The 19,072-nt window shown below is 39.6% G+C and overlaps 1 pseudogene; it reads right to left on the reverse strand.

Annotated features, from left to right (window-relative positions):
- Positions 1 to 18,454: 18,454 nt before the first annotated feature.
- Positions 18,455 to 18,570, reverse strand: LOC148351780 (U2 spliceosomal RNA; annotated as a pseudogene).
- Between the last annotated feature and the right edge of the window lie 502 nt (positions 18,571 to 19,072).

Consider the following 19,072-nt stretch of genomic DNA (forward strand, 5'->3'; position numbering starts at 1 on the left):
GCCACTCAGCCATAAACGTGCATAAAAAGCCATTAATCGAGAGCGCGCTTTACCAAGAATAATATCGCCATTTCCATAAATGTACTGTCTGTTTTGTTTTCTGCTCTTCCTGATGACATTTCTGCATTCTTGTTTATTTATGGATACGAATATGCATCACCCGTTTAATGGGAAATTAATAGAAAAAAATGCTGTTGTTAAGATGAAATATGGCTTTTAGGCAGTGCAGTGGTTTGCACTCTGGGATAGGGCGGGCATTGAAATAGAGCAGCAATTTCCAGCTGGAGGGATGAGGCACTATAGTGTGCTAGGACTATTAAAGGGGTTTGATTTAAGCTAGGTACCATGATAAATTACTGGGAAAAGCCAGCAATACATTTGGTATAAATAAAGATGAGATGGTCATAAAATACGAATATTGATTTAGGTTTTGTTGAGACATGTACACATTTTTTGAAAGCCCAAAATGCTCTTGTTTGGTTTTCAAAAACGTATTAAAAACACTGTGGAATATTTGACTACTAGATGTTGCTGTTTTTTGTGAAGCAACCGAAAACGAGTGCTGTAAAGCACAAGGAAGACTACAACCTACGGATACTCAAAGGGACAAAACTGAACGATTGTTCTTATTTTTCGCCCAGCCTTTAGCAATATTTTTGTTTTTGAGGATAATGGTAGTAGGAAGATGGTAGATAATTGTGTAAGCTACCTCCAGGGGGAGCCTTATTTCATGTAGAATTAATGTATTAAAAAAGAAGAAAAAAAACTTTATATGGTGGTTCATGTATTTCTGCTTATTATTCATATCATTATGTTTTTTTTTGTTTTAATATATTTTTTTTTTTTTACCACAACAAGGCAGTACATAATACATTATGTCCACATGAGACGTGTGTGTTGCTTACAACTATCTATTGTTTTAGACACGTTAAGATTGTTACATTCATTTTATTTTTTCCTTCTACGAAGGATTTTTCACAAATCCCCTGGTAGTTTTTAGCAGTTTCGGGGCTTCACTGGTCCTGTTCAACTCGCCGTTAAACTTTGTTTTTGCTTAAAGTTCTATTAACCTGGCTAGCAATGCAGTCTCCATGCACTACATTGTAAAAATGTTTCCCTTATCTCAACATTGTTTTTATCTCATTTTAATCACCTGTTTATCCTGGAGAGTCATGTCTAACCTCTATGTAAACAATGTTCACTACGTGATTATCACTGACAATAAAGGTAATTCTAATTTTAGAAATACAGCATTGGTATTTTATTTTTTACATTGTGAAACATGTATTTCATTGAATGCATTGCTTTCAGGGTTGGGTAGGGTTACTTTAACTTGATTACTTTCAATTACTTTTGGATTACTCCAATACTAAATATGCTAGTAAAAGACAAAATAAACTAAATATGAATACAATTATGACTCACAACACGTGGTAAGCTTTCTCTCCTGGCTTTGATCTCTTTGATATCCGGCAAAACTAACATAAAATGCGACAGAAACCAAATGAAAATAAGACCAAACAGCTTGCCAACATAATTTTTGCTGTTCCATGTGTTCCGTTACTCCCCAAGCCTGCACAAAATTTAGTGATTTTATTCATATTTAGTGTCTTTTGTCTTTTATTAGCATATTTGTTATTGGAGTAATCCAACAGTAATTGAAAGTAATCAAGTTAAAGTAACCCTACCCAACCCTGATGGCTTTACAGTAAATGCAGAAAGATCCCTCCTTGCAAGCTTCAATTAACCTAGTAAATGACACTAAAGTCACTCGTCTGACTTTAACCTTCACAGTCGGATTAAGCAGTCAATAATTTTGCAGGTCATGATTGTGTTTGTTTGAAATCAGTAACCGTTTTACTCAGCCAGTAAAAGCCTGCATAAACGTGTGAAAAAAAGACTAAAGGGATCTCTTAGTTGTTTTATCTTTCAAGCCAAACATTAGGTCATATAAAAATGAACGTTAATTTAGAATAGGTAACTCCCCCGGTCTTTTTGTTTCCCATTCACTGTTGTAGAAGGCTAGGGTCTATCCCACCTGGCGTAATCCAAAACAATAACCATAACATTTACTGGATTACTAAGTATTGCACTTATTGAGGCAAACAAAAATTCACAATAATAAAAATACACGGGTTTCCCCTGACGTTGTGTCCTAAATGCGGTATTTTGAAGTCGAGTTGAAGTAGAATGAAGTTGAGTAAAGTTCGTAGAGTTTGTCGAGAACCGGCTTCTTCGGCTCGACTCACTAAAAGGAACAGGCTCTTCTGGGTCCTGAACGGCTCTTCAGGTTGTTTTTGCTTCTTTAATCCCAACATGACCAAATATTATGTAACATTATGCACAAAATGACTTAAAGGAAGGGGCGAATAGAACGAAAAATTAAAAAATACCAAAATGAAAAAGTAGTGAAAAGCTGAGAAAAAAGAAACAAAAGGAAGAGAAAAAAAGAAGGAAAGATTTTGAAAAAAGCCAGAAAAAAAAGAAAAGAAATACATTTAGGAAAAAAGTAAATAGAGAACAAAAAGAAAAAGGTAACATCTCGGAAAAAATAAACACAATGAGATTTTTTTTAAAAGAATTTAAAAAAAAGTAAAAAACACGGAAAAAAGAAGAAAAAGTTTGTGTTGCATTCAAATAATTTCCAATGATATCAAGTGAATCTTGTTGCCAACATTGTACTTCCACTAAAAAATGTGATTAAGTCCAGTTCTGTATCTTACAACCGACTAAATAAGCCCCCAAAAATGTTAATATTATGTGACAAAATATATCAGGAAATAAAAATACATTTTAAGAACAAACGACGTTTGCAATAGTACATGAGTCAATTCATTCAAAAGAGAAAAATAATTGTCAAGTTTTGTGCATGTTTGATAATTAATTATCTTGCCCCACTTGGGAGTATGGTTGCTCACTGTTGTTTCAAGCGTACTTTGTGTGAATGCTCAGACCCGTGGAAAATTAGAGGGAACATTGGCTATAACCCTTCTAAGAATGTGTTACTAAGGGGAGGGATGTAAGCAATAAAAAATGGTTTTGAAATAGAGAGAAAATCCCGTCTCAGACAAGGATCAAGCCTAAAAATGTCAGCGCCGATGAATCAGTTTTACAAAGCAGGGCAGGACTTTTCAGTTATAAGCGTGTTGTGCATGCAGGCCAGGAAGCACCTTAGCGATCACCTTACGAAATTAAGTTGAGTCGCCGGGTGTCTATTGCCATTTCCCCTTACACAGAATCGTGAAATTTTTGCAAATGTCAGCCTGGTTCTGATTGCCAAACGGTGTTCAGGGTCACATTAGTTCCGCGTTTGGACAGGGAGAAATGTTCCCTTCATCAGACGCCAATGAGTAAGTTCCACAGCGTCGCCCTCCCGTGTATGTTTTGCATGTTTATACATGGCTCGGGGAGGCGGGCTGATATCTCATGAATTGGAAATATTCCATTCTGGGGTCTTTCTATGACAAATGGCATTTTGCTTTCTGACTTACAAAGACGGATATGGCGCGAGCGGAGGCGCTGCATAAATAGTCCCCGCCAGACGCGCTTCATTAATAAAACAGGTTGCATATTTTCTTTTCCTTGGCGCGAGATTGGTCACTATTTGTTTTATCATGGGATTTGCTGCTTCGACTAGCAAATAGCAAGTGGCGTTATATAGCTTCAGACTGCAGTATAATTGATTGAGACCAGGGCCCGTGTTAAGCATAAAGCAACTGCTGCAAGATTTGACTGCCGACTTTTTGACAGTTGCATTTCAAATGTCCATGGATAATAAAGGGACAGTGTGTATTATTGAATGCCTCTTTGTGGTAAACAAACAAAACCAATAAAAAACTTCCAATCACATTCATTAAAAACTAAGCACAGTGGAACCTCGGTTTTCGAACCCCTCTCAGTTCGGACAAATCGGTGTTCGACCCAAAATTTCGAGAAATTCTTGCTTCGCTTAGCGGTCAAAAAATCGGAGTTCGAACGCCGGTACGCTAGGGTGCGATGCTGAGCAGCGTACGGGTGTTTTAGCCCCTAATTATGCCTCCGAAGAAGGTCGGTGCAAGCAGGACAGGTGAAAAAAGACAAGTTGTTCGTAAAACTATTGCATTTAAGAAATAAATAATAGCTAAATATGAAAGAGGTGTACGAATTTCCGATCTTGCTAGTGAATACAGCATGGCTGAATCTACGATCAGTACGATAGTAAAGAATGAGGCTGTGAAATCGAGTGATGTGGCTAAGGAAGTTAGCGCTATAAGCAAGCAACTGCCGCAAGTTTTGGAAGGGATTGAAAAACTTTTGATGATTTTTCTCTCCCCACCGTCCACCACAAAGGTAAGAAATCCTATTCATAATCCTTTTTTTTATTTTTACACGTTCATGTTAGCGTAATCTTTCGTACGGAAGACTACGCTAACGCGATAGTACGATTAGCCTGGGTTAGCTTAATGTTTACGTTCATGGTAAATATTCAGGGTGTTGAATGATTTTACATTACTTTTAATGGGAAAAACGATTTTTGATGATCAAACAAATCAGTTTTCGAACAGGGTTCTGGAACGGATTATGGTCGAGAACCGAGGTTCCACTGTGTATAAATGTAAATGATAACAAAACATAGATTAGCTTCAATGCATAGAAACATACATAATGAGTCTGTATTTTGCATTCTACGTTGTGCCTTTTAGCACAAGTTGCACTACACCAGGATTTCTTAAAACGCAGGCCACAGGCACCAGGTAGCCCCCAAGACCACATGAGTAGCCCGCAGACATGTGAAAATATGTCATGGGTCATTGTAATTTTCCAGGAAATATCTCCAACTGGCATGATGTTTGGTGGTTGATTAAGCCTATTACAACTGCCAATAATTACAACTTGGATATGTATTTTAGAAATAAATATCAAATGGGCTGCCCTTCTCGCTAGTCATGAACAAAAAAGTAGCTCTCAGCTTTTAAAAAAAAAGTTGGAGACCAGTGCAATAAACAATACAGTGACATATATTGGTCAAATAAGACTCACTCAGAATTATTATTTTTGAAGAAAGAGTAAATTTAAATAATTTCAAAATTATTTACTGAGTAGACCTCCAATTTTGAATCTCAAACATGTAACTCGGTACAATGTCATTTATTTTCCTTGATTTGATTCAAACCACTCTAAATGGATTATTCTTAAAGGGACAGTATAAATTATTTGACCACTAGATATTGCTGTATATTGACAACACTGACCACGTTGCTTTACTGTCCCTATACTCACCATACATACACACTTGTCAGTCCGTCTGCGAATCTCAGAGAACACTAGGCAAGCCTTTTTCGACCCTGACTCCCACCTGTCCCGTTTTTGCTCCCGTCTGTCCCCGGCTATGACCTGTTTTTATCCTGACCACGTCTGCTCTCTCATCCCAGTTTACGACCCGTTTCTGACCCCGGCCACGTTTTTGCTCTCCTGTCCCGTCTATCAACCTGTTTTTTCGTCCTTGACACATCCATTGCTCGCTACGGAAGATCCACTTCCGTGTTCGGATCACCATCCGAGTACGAGAGCGACTTGCTTCCCGCATCTAGCCAACACCTGTTCGTGGGCGCAGCCCTTCCTCTTTCCTTTAATAAAACTTGTGAGAAACGTAACACAATTGGGTCCTGTTTCCGTTCTGGTCCTGAGAGATCAAATCAAGCTACTGACATCATTCCCAGAGGTTTGATACCTATTGATAAGCTGTGTCAAAGGCTTTATAATAGTTTTTATCCTTCTTTTTTAATAAAACCACAAAAAAAATGTTTTGGCACTCAGGCACAATGTTTTTGAAAACATTTGTATATGTTATGGCACCGAATTAGTTAATAAAAAACATCATGTCGACTTATTGGGGCCAAATACTAAGGGCTATTCGTGTTAACAGAGGAGACTGATTTACACGTAATGTACATTTTAGCCGTTCTGAAAGCGGCCCTCATAACAATTTATCCCAGCGAGCACTGAAACGCTTGAACGGAGATAGATGGGAATTTCTAAAATGTAATCCGGTAGAAGTTGCTGGTCATTGTCAGACCGCTGTCTTGGTATTCACATATGATGTCACTTATTCACCCATCCTGTTCATGTGATGTGCCCTTGATTCTCCCCTTCTTCACCCACTAAGGAAAATTACCATGGATTCTCAATAGCATCCAGACATTTCATGGTCGTGCCTTATCAAAAGTCCAAATTCAAGGTCTCGGTCACTTTGGCCTCCTTCCTTAGTTCGCCTGATCAATATGTCATAGAGCACCTCCCAATCAACTTGAAATACCCGGGACACGCCTCCTAATAACATATTTGCGGCTGTAAATGCTTAGATAAATGATAACAAATGGCCGAGCCGCTATTATGTACGGCCAGGCGCTCTCCCAATGCATGGAATTTTTAGAGTAACCGCTGCTTGTCTTCAGGTTCATTAACCCCGCATGGAAGGCAGTGGGCAGGGATTCAATCATACTGGCCCAAAATATAACCTCCATCTATTCCTTCTACATGTACGCACCCACAGTCTCTTAAATAATCCGCTCTTGTAATGAACTCATAGGATAGGCGCACATTCATCAATACAGATAGAGTTCTGTGAAATCTAAATGGGCCAAACATCCTCTGAGCATTAATTGCTATTATGACAGGAAAATGAGACGAGAAACCCAAATATATACATTTGGAATATCGATTCAAAGATGGCTTCAGCAGGTGACGGTAGAAAAAAATAAATGTTCTGCATATAATACCCTTGACTTATGAACATCCTCAAAGGAAGTTGTCCGAATAAAACTATAGGTTCCGACACAGTTGATGCCTGTGCAACTGGCATGTACACTTCAAAATATAATGTTTTCTTGTTCTGGAAATTACAAATTTCCTTTGTTCCTTTCATTTTTTAGTCATGGTCCATTTAGGAGATAAGTTTATGCTGTTTTTAATATTGGAAACCTGAAAAGAAAATATTTAAAATGATTCAATTTTGTTACTTTTCATTATGCACTCTTGTTCATTGGTTTAACAATGAATTAATTGTCTTTAGCGGACAATAATGTTGCTGTTATTTAATATTCACACCCTTTCGAGAGGATCTGCTTTCAGACCAAGGAGATGTAATACAAACAAAAGGGCTCACAGGACCACCATTAGAATTGGTTGGACTTTCTTATATGAAAGTTTCCCTCCCTGTTCTCCTTGCAAGTTCAAAATCTAATGGTGTTTTCTTTCCCACTGTCAACTAAACATTAAACTTGAGTATTTTTGTATATGTTATTTAACTTTATGGAATACATTAAAACACATACAGTTTATGTGACTGGAAAAAGAGATACATTTATATGGTTGCCAAGGAGCTCAATTGGCCGCGCCTGTGTGTCACGGTTGCCATGGTGCCCAATTGGCCCCGCCCGTATGGCGCCTGCTGCGGCTCGTTGAAAGATTGGCTTTCTGTCTCTATGAAGCTCAGCGCTCTCTTGCTTCGGTTGTCAGCCCGTCAAAAGAACTTCTGCCCCACAAGAGGTGGATTCTAACTTGGTCCTCTTTTGCTGTTGGTATGTCAAGTCTGGTATTGTTCCCGTTTATTTTTGTCCTGTTTAATTCCGGGTTCCAGTTTGTCTGTTTTTGTCCTGTTTGTTAGTTTCTCCAGTTTTTGTTCCTGTCTAGTTTCTCCTGTTTATTTTCGTTCCTAATTCGTTATCGATCTTGTCGGTCTCTGGCTACCCGTATTTCCACGCCAGACCGGCTGCCTAACATGCATGACTCCCCATTTCCCTTAAAATAAAGGCTTGTGTGAGAACGTCACGCGATTGCGTCCGATCCTGTTCTGGTTCTGGACATAAATTGGCCAATGCTACATTTAATATTATTGTTTAATTATTTTGTTTCCATTTTAATATATAATTGTGTATTTCCATTTTTCTATTTTTGTTAGAAATAAACATATTTATTACATTAAAGAAATATGTCAATACTATTCTGCAAAACATTTTTGGTACCTGAATATAAAATCTTCATTGAAAAAAGTTCTGCAAATATTTCCGCCCAATATAGAACAACATTAAAACCATCTTCTTGAAATATCAGTGATAAAAAAGATACTTTAACTATCAATATATTTGTTTATTTTGCCTTGTACAACATTCGCAGTAAAATAATGTTGGCTAAGCAGCACAGCACTGGAGTGGTTATCGCATCTGCAGCACAGTTCTGAGGTCATGGGATCAAACATTCGTGTGTGGAGTTTGCATGCTCTCCCCGTGCTTGCGTGGGTTTCTTCCGGGATTTTTGTTTTCCTCCCAAAAACATACATATCAGGTTAATCGGCTGGTTCAAATTGTCCCTAGGTGTAAATGAGCGGGTGAGTTGACTGTCTCTGTGTGCCCTGCGACTGATCGGGCAACCAGTTCAGGATGTGCCCTGCCCACTGCTCGAGGACAGCTGAGATGGCCTCCAGCACCCGTGCGACCCTACTGAGGAAAAGTGGTGCGGATAATGAACGGAAGGATGGATAAATCAATGAAAAAATAAAGATTGAGAAACACTTTCCCTGAATATGAAACATCCAGTCTACATGAGCTTATTAAAAAGAAAAGAAAATGAGTTTCTGCAGATACAAAAGGAGCATGGACCACAATAGAAATGAACTCAAAACATGTATTTAGTTATTACTTTGTCATCATATCACTTTCCAAACACAAATGATTTGCTTATTACTGACAAGGGTTAAGTTTCTCCTTATTCAAACCTTACAAAATAAACCTCGTCTCGAAAGGCACGCTCTAAAACGGCGTGCAGAAATCCAATGGGCCATCTCGTCTTAGCTCATAAACGCAAACTGCACAGGAATAATGCGGATGAAGGTTACAATGGGATCGTAAATATTGACAAAGAAAAGGGCAATACGTGTTAAAATAAGGCCTTGTAAAATATTTGGGTCGTGACCCTTATAGAGGGCAAAGCTAAGCTTACAAAGGACCGACTATTATGTTCTTCCATGAACAGTAGAGGAACCTTATTCAGCAGAGGGAAACAAGGCTCATTCATTCTTCACACTGAATATAAAATGCTGTATAAAATATGTTATGTGAGTATTAGTGGTAGTAGCGATTGAAATGTTTCCATCCATCCATTTTCTGCACCGCCTATCTTCAGTAGGGTCACAGGGGTGCTGGAGCCCATCCCAGCTATCTTCGGGCAGTAGGCAGGGCACACATAGACAGACAATTCACCTGCTCATTCACACCTAGGGTCAACCTGGACCAGCCAATTGTCCTGACATGCATGTGTTTGGAATATGGGAAAAACTGGAGTGCCCGTAGGTCACCCACACAAGGAAGGAGAACATGCAAACTCCGCACAGGGAGGCTGTTGTAGCTGGACTTGAACACTGGACCTAAAAATGTCCCGCGGACGCACCAAGCATTCTGCTGTCGTACCGGCCCTGAAAGATTTCTTTCCTGGCTATTTATAGAATATCACATGAAAGACTAGGAAACATTCAGGTCTGTGGTCCAGATGTTGTCCCACTTAAAGACCTTTAAATCACATTTTACTGTACACCTGTGCTGCAAATAATATTCCATAAATAACAACTGTTCAGTCATGCCATTGAGGCGTATACTTTTTTTCTTCTTGCTCACTTGAACATGCGTTTCTATTCAAGAGATTTTTCATCCAACCAGCCAGATTTAAGAATATTTTTTTGTGTTAAATAAAACAAAAGCTTAATCCTTATTTATGCTTTGGGGATTATGTATCGCAATACAATAATCCTTAAGTGTAACACGGTTTACTTATCCCGGTTTGACTCAGAATTTTCATCGTGCATTGAGTTGTGCATTCTGATTGGCTAAATAGTCGCCCCGCCCCCTTTTTGCTTGTTTCTGCCTGCGTGGCAATGACATTGCGTTCTGAACTGTACACACAAGTAAAACAGCTTGACGGACAAGCATTAGGTATGCGCGAATCTTTTTTAGTTTTGAATAAATAGTGTGTGGCTGTTTCATCATTTTGACATGCCGAACGAAATTAAAACACAGTTTTCCATAATGTCCACATGTTGGCGACATAGGAAATAACGTGGATCGTGTACCTACTGAATACCGATGTGCAATTAGCAAAATTGTAATTTTACAGTAAAAAAGTTACTTGCAAAAAAAAAAAATACACAAAAAACGTTAAAGTACAGTACTTTGATCTGTTAAAAAAATACCTGTAAATTAGGTTTGTGTCAGGCCCAAAACGGAAACAGAACCCACTCGCGTTACGTTTCTCACAAGTTTTTTTGAAGGAAAGAGGAAGTCCTGCGCCCACGATCTGTTGTTCGCTGGACGAGGGAAGTAAGTCTCTCTTGTACTCGGATTGTGATCCGAAAACGGAAGTGGATCTTCCGTAGCAAGCGATGGCGGTGTCACGGACGGAAAAACGGGTTGGTAGCCGGGTCTGGGAGAGCAAGGCCGGGTCGGGGTCGGAAATGAGTCATAAGCCAGAACGGGAGAGCAGACGTGGTCAGTATCAAAACGGGTTGTGGTCGGAGACAGACGGGAGCTAGAACGGGACAGGTGTGAATCAGGGTCGAAAACGCTTGTCTAGTATACACTGGGGTTTCACAGACGGACTGACAATAGGGGACTAACAGGAATGGGTTTAAATAGTGACAGGCAGCCAAACAGAACCCGCGGCGGTCTGTGCCAAATGAACGGGCACAGGTGAGTCACATCAGTAATCATGACAGTTTGTTATTGGGTGTGATAGAATATTCAATATATAAATAAATACATACATGTCTCTACTTAGAGGGTTATGATTATTACCAGACCTTTAAGGAATGTAATAAAATGAAATGAAATGATCTGCATTTATATAGCACTGTTCAAGTCAATGACTTCCCAAAGCGCTTTACATTGTGCTCCACATTTCCCAATAGCGGCCTTGCAGCCATGTAAGGGCTAACCTGCTTATTGGGGGTATTAGGGGTTCAGTGTCTTACCCAAGGACACTTCGACATGTAACACGGATAAGTCGGGATTCGAACTGGGATCCCTTGATCCCAAGACGAGCGCTCTACCTCCTGAGGTACTGCCGCCCCTTAAAAAAAAAAAAAAAAAGGATTACTGTACACAATTGTTTTCTTTTTCAGAAAAAAAACCAAGGATTTTTAAGAAAATAAGTCGAAAATAGCCCAGCAAACAAATATTAATTTTACCGATAAAAGGTTTACCTGCAGGTGTGATTCATATTTACAAAGACTACTGCACAAATAACCTGGGAACCTGAGGCACATAAAATGTCATAAAACTGTGATACAAACACAGGTACACGTATTTATTTTCAAATTGTTTCAGTTACTTACCGAGAGTGCAAATCTCAAATGATGTATGTTTTTTGTTATGTGAAGTCTGTGTCAGTGGGTTTTAAATTCAATGTTTTGCGAAATGATGGTTATGTTTTATGTTACATAACTATGAATTAACTTAATAAATTTGCATTTTTTACACGATTAGCTGAACTTCTCCCCCAAATTACGTTTTAATGTGTATCTCTATATTTTAATGTTTGATACAGCCATTTGTTTCATTTTTTTCTGGTTTAAAAACCTGCAATTGACATTTCTTCACATCTGATGACTACCAATGAAACAAAATAGTGTAATAACAATAGTTCAAAATATGTTCCTCCTGGCCGATATTGCATTTGTTTTTATTGCGAAAAAATAACAAAATTTCGATGTTAAATTGGACATTTTGAGAGCTAGAATTTCCACATTAAAATAACTTAATATAGATACAAGTGTCGGGTCTGTGTTTCCCTGTAATACAAAATTAAATAAAGGATGGACAATACAATTGCATGAGAAATGAACATATCAGACAGCTGTAATACCTACAGTGATTCCAGAAAAATGAGTTGTAATATAAAGGAGTCATCCTTCCCTTGCTTTGCCATTCGCTTTGATGATCCCTTTTTATGAATGGACTTAGCAGAAAAATGAATAATTTTATTGCGTTTTCGACATTGTTATTAGTGTCCCTATACATTTTTTTTTCCATTTCAAACACATTGAAAGTCAAAGTTAAATATTTTCTGTGTTAACTGAGTTCTAATAGCCATTATGCCTTTTTTACCACGCCTATTTACTTTTACCTTACTTTATTTTAAAGCTGTTTGGTGCAGAACACATTAGCTAGGGAGAGTGGTGAGTTATGCCGTGCTCGACATTTTTTTTGTTTTGTTTATATTTGTTTTTGTGGAAAATAAAAAAAGGCCTGCTTCAAGTTGAGTCCAAATGTCAACACAAACCACAAAAGACACCAAAGGTACAATTTATTCGAGGGCGTCTAAGGATTGTACGCACTTGTACATGCATTATGAAGGAGTACTACACAAGCCAAAAGATTGCGGGGAATGTAAAACAGTTCCAAATTCCTTACAGCTCCTTAAAACAAATGCTTAAGACTGTGATTATGGTTTGTTCTTTGGTTTTGATGTATGAGAGAGTATTTGAATACATGTTCGTACTTTGTGGGTTTTGACTGTCATGGGCCCTTTTTGGAAAAAAATACTGTATTTACAGAGATCAGTCACTGTTTTGTGCTTTGGTTATCGCTGGTTCACTTATTTGCAGAATTTGAAATGAACTGTGTTCATTGTCATTGATATCAAAGTATCCTGCATTGGCTTTTACGACAGCACACAGCAAATGCTGTCCTGCGGGCAAGTAAGGGAGAGCTTTGTGTGTAGAGTGGGCGAGACTCTCTCTGTGCGTGACTGTGAGAGGCTGGTGTATGCCGTCAATCACACAGCGAGGCCTGCGCACAAGTCTTCCCCAAAAAAACAAAATGGGGAGCATGACTAGTATTTGAGAGGCCTGTTACATTAAAAAATATAGTCATTAACTAAAACGGAGTCTGAGGAAAGTTAGGCGAGCGCTTGAAATGGGGATCACCAGCTGGTGCTCCGTGGATTGTTATCGGGTCCAGTGAGCGACAGACGCGGCGGTGGGGGTGAAGGCAAGAAAGACTGCAGGTCCGGCATTCAACAACTCTCTTAATCTACCCCTGCGAAGTCTGTACCCCACCAACGACAGATCCATTACCTAGTCCTCCATAAGAACCTCCTCCATGCTGACGTTTGTGACGCACTGATTTCTGATAGCAGACCCCGAGACCGATAAATAACAGTTGGGGGCGAGCCATTTGAGTCAGTCATCATTGTCTGCAGCGGTGATGGGCGCACATGAGAGACTGTACTGGTTGCCCTTTCGCTACCTTGCAAATTACATGCAGGGGCGGCATGTCAGACATGCGCGACTGTTGGCCTATGAATACATATGTGGTAATCAACATTGTTTAAAATGCTCATTTGCATATGCATGCACCATTAATTTGATGCAGATGAGGCGCCCGGCTACCGACTCTCCTTGTAACCCAATAGTGTGGCTGTCAGGGGAAGGTTACCACAGGAGGCAAAGTCATTAGTATATTAGTCCCAGCGTATAGATCCGGCCCCCCTCTTGATGATTAATGAACAAGTTGAGTCGACCAACTTTCCCGTGATGTATGTCCTTTTTGTATGCTTTCCCATGCCAAATACGGCCCTCAGATTTACAAAGGGCCCATAGGGAATTAAAGATAAGAAGCTGTATGCGCCGGTTTTGAGCTATAAAATTCATTCTCACATTACGGGAGACCCCGGTTTATCCCTCAAACCGTGATAATGTCACTTTTTTTCAATTATGCATGCACCGCATGAGGAGCCCGGTTTATAAGTGATCACGTATTTTCTTTGCAGAATGGGCATCACCAGTTGACGTGATTTGCATTAGAATGCGATTACGGGGTAGTGGACATATCTTCTTGTAAACTATTCCGTTTCATCTTTGTAATAGCACCAACAAAAACTAGGAAGGGAGTATCTTGCTGTGCACTCAGACACACGGAGAAATTGAAATGCTTTATCAAGTGTGTTTTTACAAGGCAAAGTATATACGGAGAAAGCGCCTCGTTATATCAGGCCAAATGCCCAGCTCTCATTCGGCGATCAAACTCTGCGTGAACTGGGTATGCATAATGCAATGGAGAAGCACTGCTGGCACAAACACAACTGTGGTTTTACAACCCAGCCCAGGGGCGGGTAAACTCCTTAACTCGCGGGCCACATTGGGTTCTAAAATATTGCACAGAGACCGGACCAGGATGAGAAATCATGATGAATCGATGTGATTTTTCTGTGGTTTGAGTTTCATGCCAACTTTTTGATATTAAAAAAGCGGTAGATGTTATTGCGTACTATTCTCACAGGAGAAAAAAACAATCTCCTGAATAGAAAATAGATTAAAAATGCGTGTTAACAACCGGAAGTGGCAAACGCTTACCGAAAAAAAATCCAATGCAATCGTAGCGGTTCATACACAGAGCAGCTGTAGACTAAAATACTAGTCCCGAGTCAGGATGTTGTTGTTTAAATTTGGTGGGAAAAAAAATGGCAGATTAAACAAAAATTAAGAAATTGTAGGCCGAAAGAGGTAGTATAATGCATAAAAAAACATCAGTTCTCAACTGGTCTGACTATAGAACACACCATTCTAACCAGGGTTGGGTAGAGTTACTTTAACTTGATTACTTTCAATTACTTTTGGATTATTCCAATAGCAAATATGCTAATAAAAGACAAAAGAAACTAAATATGAATACAATTATGACTAACAACACATGGTAAGCTTTCTCTTCTGGCTTTGATCTCTTTGATCTCCGGCAAAACTAACATAAAATGCGACAGAAACAAAATGAAAATAAATCCAAACAGCTTGCCAACATCATTTTTGCCGTTCTATGTGTTCCGTTACTCTCCAAGCCTGAACAAAATTTTGTAATTGTAAAATTGAAAAATGCTCTAGAAATAAATGTGATTTTGCTAACCCCTTAACTTTCCCGTAATAGGCGTCTAAATCCCAATCCAAGACGTACCCAAATTAAATTTAATGTTGTTCCTGAACGGTCTATGAACGGTTTGGTCTCTTTTGAAAGGTAACACACTGACGTGGTCTCCCAAACTGAAATTACCACTGCAAGTTGGAACACACAGAAAGAGAAGGTTTTTATTACTGCCTGTTTTTTTGTTTATGACATGAAATGGCTGTGGACGAGTGTGGCATAAGTATCTTAGCTGGACAACAGGTGAGACAGTAGCTCGGAGCCTTACCTGGTACTTTTGATCCAAATATGAAAAACTATCATTGTATTTAACACATTTCTCTAAGGGTAGGTTTAGGCGTTTCCGAAGTTAGCCATTTGGGGATGGCCAGTTTAAAGCACTAAAACCTTTGTAGCTGTGTATTTTACTTCCCCCAAATGTTTAGATGTTTTGAGTTGTAAATGTTTTTCTTCTTTTTTCTGCGTCTCTGTCACTAGTGTGCACACTTGCATGAAATAATGGTGAATTTAAGCATGTTTATTTAGGGGTCAAATTTGAATACATTGCATAATCTGCTGTATTGTTATGAAATGAAATGAAATGATCTGCATTTATATAGCGCTTTTCAAGTCAATGACTTCCCAAAGCGCTTTACAATGTGCTCCACATTTCCCAATAGCGGCCTTGCAGCCATGTAAGGCGCTAGCCTGCTTATTGGGGTATTAGGGGTTCAGTGTCTTCCCCAAGGACACTTCGACATGTAACACGGACGAGCCGGGATTCGAACTGGGATCCCTTGATCCCAAGACGAGCGCTCTACCTCCTGAGCTAGTGCCGCCCTTTTTAACTCTTCCTTGGCTAGCCAATGCGTCAATAATCATTCAATTTGGTTACTACTGGCTAAACATATTTAAAGGAGGCGATATCCATTGTCAATACAGGCCCTTATAGGCTAATACGAGTGTGATACTCAAACTTTCAGAACAAAATCTTGATTGAATGATTTAGGATCTAATATTTGTTGTGTTACACGCCGCTCCCTGTCAATGACTCATTTCTGAAGAGTAGGATAAAGCTGAAAAACAACAGTCACCTGATGCCAAAGGTGCTGTATCTGAGTCAGATCAGGAGGCTTCTCCTGCTACTGGAATCCATGGAAACCTGTGCTTGATGTTCTATGTGGGGTAGCAAACCCCTACCCTCTCCAAAAACTGGCCTGGGGGGATGGGCAATGCTAGGCCTTATATGCCCAAGACACGCACGCCACAGGAAGATATTTAAAAACTGGGATTCAAAAGCCGTCTGGACAGTATGCAACCCGTGGCCGTTGTTCGCCCCTGTCTACCAAACCCCGTCTACCCCCTTCCTTCCCCGCCTACCCCAAAACCAGACATCGGTGACGAGCGACGATAGCGGCGCTCGGAGGAAGACGGTAACGAGATGTGATGCATAACGCATGAGAGAGGACGGGATGTCATTACAGGAGGATGAGCGGCATTCATCAAGAACATCAAAAACACATTTTCCAAGACGTCCCGCCCGTGCCGTGCTAGCTCATGTCAAACTAACGGTTATTTTGCAGAGTCGTGTTTATTGGAAGGACGCGGGCCTGTTTCAGCCGAGTAAAGGCATATTCTATGCAGGACCGATCCAGATATATGTAGAAATAAATGTATAATTTAGTAAAAACCTTGGAATGCATGCTGTACAATATACATACATGAAAGCATTAAGAAAATAAAATGAGAAAAATGCAATGTTTCTACATATTCAGGCATTTCTTCATTTATTTTGTCACTTATTTATTTCAGTGTTTATTTTGTCATTTATTTTGTTGTTTTTTTGGACATGCATTTTGCCGTAAACTGTTTCATGTATTTTGTCGTGTGGTTTGTTGTGTATTTTGGCATGTCAAGTCAAGTCATGTTTATTTGTCTAGTCTTACAGACTATATTACTGACTATTATTACAGACTATTATTATTATTCCCTGATTTAAAACCTACATGAAGGCAGGGAAAAACTCACCAGGCTGCAATGGATGTCATATATTTGTTCATGTGTTTTGGAAACATATGTTGGCCTGGAGAGGAATGGGTGCGACCAAGCTGTACTTGCCCAAGACACACCACATGATATGTTTCCCCTACTCCCCTTGTAGTTAAGGGATCCAACAAACCAACCAATCAACCAACCAATAAACCAACCAATCAACCAACCATACAACCAACCAACCAATATACCAACCAATAAACCAACCAATTAACCAACCAATTAACCAACCAGCTAACCAACCAGCCAACCAACCAACCAATCAACGGTTTTGTTGTGTGTTTTCTGTCTACTTTTTCATTCATTGTGTAATTTATTTTGTAGTGTCATTAAAAAAAAAAAAAAAAAAAAAAAAAAAAAAAAAAAACTTGTGTTGTGTACTTCATCCCGTATTTAGTTTCCAATGTTGTCATTTTGTTGTTGTCTATGTTGCTGTTAATTTTGTTATGTATTTTATCGTAAATGTTTTCATGTATTCTATTATAAATGGTATCATGTATATTGTTGTGTATTTTGTCAAGTATTTTTTCATAAATGTTGACAGCAAACACAAAGACCACAGTTAACTCTCCCGGTACATAGCTAGAACTCCATATCGAGTGAGCATTGTGTATCAATGGTTCCGCTATTATTGTAGCGCGTAGTCTCCAACCCCTGTTTTTACCGGAGTCTTCGTCTCGTTCGAGCCGGTGATGTAATGCGGCGTCGGGAAAGCCAAGACTCCGTGATGGCAAAAAAAAAAAGTCCTCCAATTCCGGACGTTGTTGGTGGCGATCCGCAGCTCAAATCACTCATTGTGGACGGATGGATCTGGCGTTGGTTGAACATGCTTGGGAGCGCTGGTCTGTGTGGTCGCCTTCTTAGCTTAGCTCAGCCTTTTCTCCGTCGTTGTCATTGTCGGCAGGCGGCAAATCTTCCAGGGAGATCCGGTGGTCTCTGTATATCCCTCGGGATGTAGTGGATATTATTGTAAGTACGAAGGGAGTCCACCGCTAACAGTTTCGCCAGGTGCTAACGTTAGCATAGCGCTATATCTCCTGCCCGCTGCTGAATGCCCCAACGGAGCTTTATCGTCGACGGCGACTTTAATCGGGCATGCTTATTGACTGTACTCCCAAATCCCTTCAATTGTGGACTGAGCGATTCGGAGGAACGCTGGACTGTGTAATGTAAGATCAAACATTCGGGAACTCTGTTTGACCCTCAGCATATCCCATGTTGTAACAATGACAATAAAGGCATATTCTATTCTATTCTATTCTATTCTATTCTATTCTATATATATCATGTCATATATTTTGCCATGTATCTTGTCATGTTTGGTGTCATGTATTTTTTGGGTTATTGTTCTATCTTCGTTATTCATTATCCATTATCCGTTATCGGTCAGTTCATAATACGCTACAAAGCCTAGGAGCCGGGACACTTACTCTCAGCCAAAAGGCTAAGCTAAGGTCCTAGCCCTAAAGCCTTGCTGCGATCATTGCGAATGCACCGTTCCCGGAGGTACTGCAATACCGGGCCGATACGTGGAGTGGACAGAGCAAGCTCTTATTCCATCTCCGAATTGCAAAAATCAAAGATCATGGCCAGAAGCTAAGGGCCTAGCATCAAAGCCTTCCCGGTCCAGTTAAGGCCAAGCTAAGGTCCTAGCATTAAAGCCTTACGGCAATTAATTCTAATCTCACAATTCAAAAACATCAGTGCGATAGTAAAGAATAAGGAGGCTGTGAAATCGAGTGATGCGGCTAAGGAAGTTAGCGCTATAAGCAAGCAACTGCCGCAAGTTTTGGAAGAGGTTGAAAAACTTTTAATGATTTTTCTCTCCCCACCGTCTACCACAAAGGTAAGAAATCCTATTCAGAATCCTTTTTTTTAATTTTTACACGTTCATGTTAGCGTAATCTTTCGTACGGAAGATTATGCTAACGCGAACGTACGATTAGCCTAGGTTAGCTTCATGTTTACGTTCATTTTAAACAACCAGGGTGTTGGAACGGATTAAAACGATTTTACATATATTTTATGGGAAAAACGATTTTCGGTGATCGACCAAATCGTTTTTTGAACAGGGTTCTGGAACGGATTATGGGTTAGGGTTA

The sequence above is a fragment of the Urocampus carinirostris genome, chromosome 15, assembly GCF_059441175.1.
Source record: "Urocampus carinirostris isolate Australia breed hairy pipefish chromosome 15, RoL_Ucar_1.0, whole genome shotgun sequence".
NCBI lineage: Eukaryota > Metazoa > Chordata > Actinopteri > Syngnathiformes > Syngnathidae > Urocampus > Urocampus carinirostris.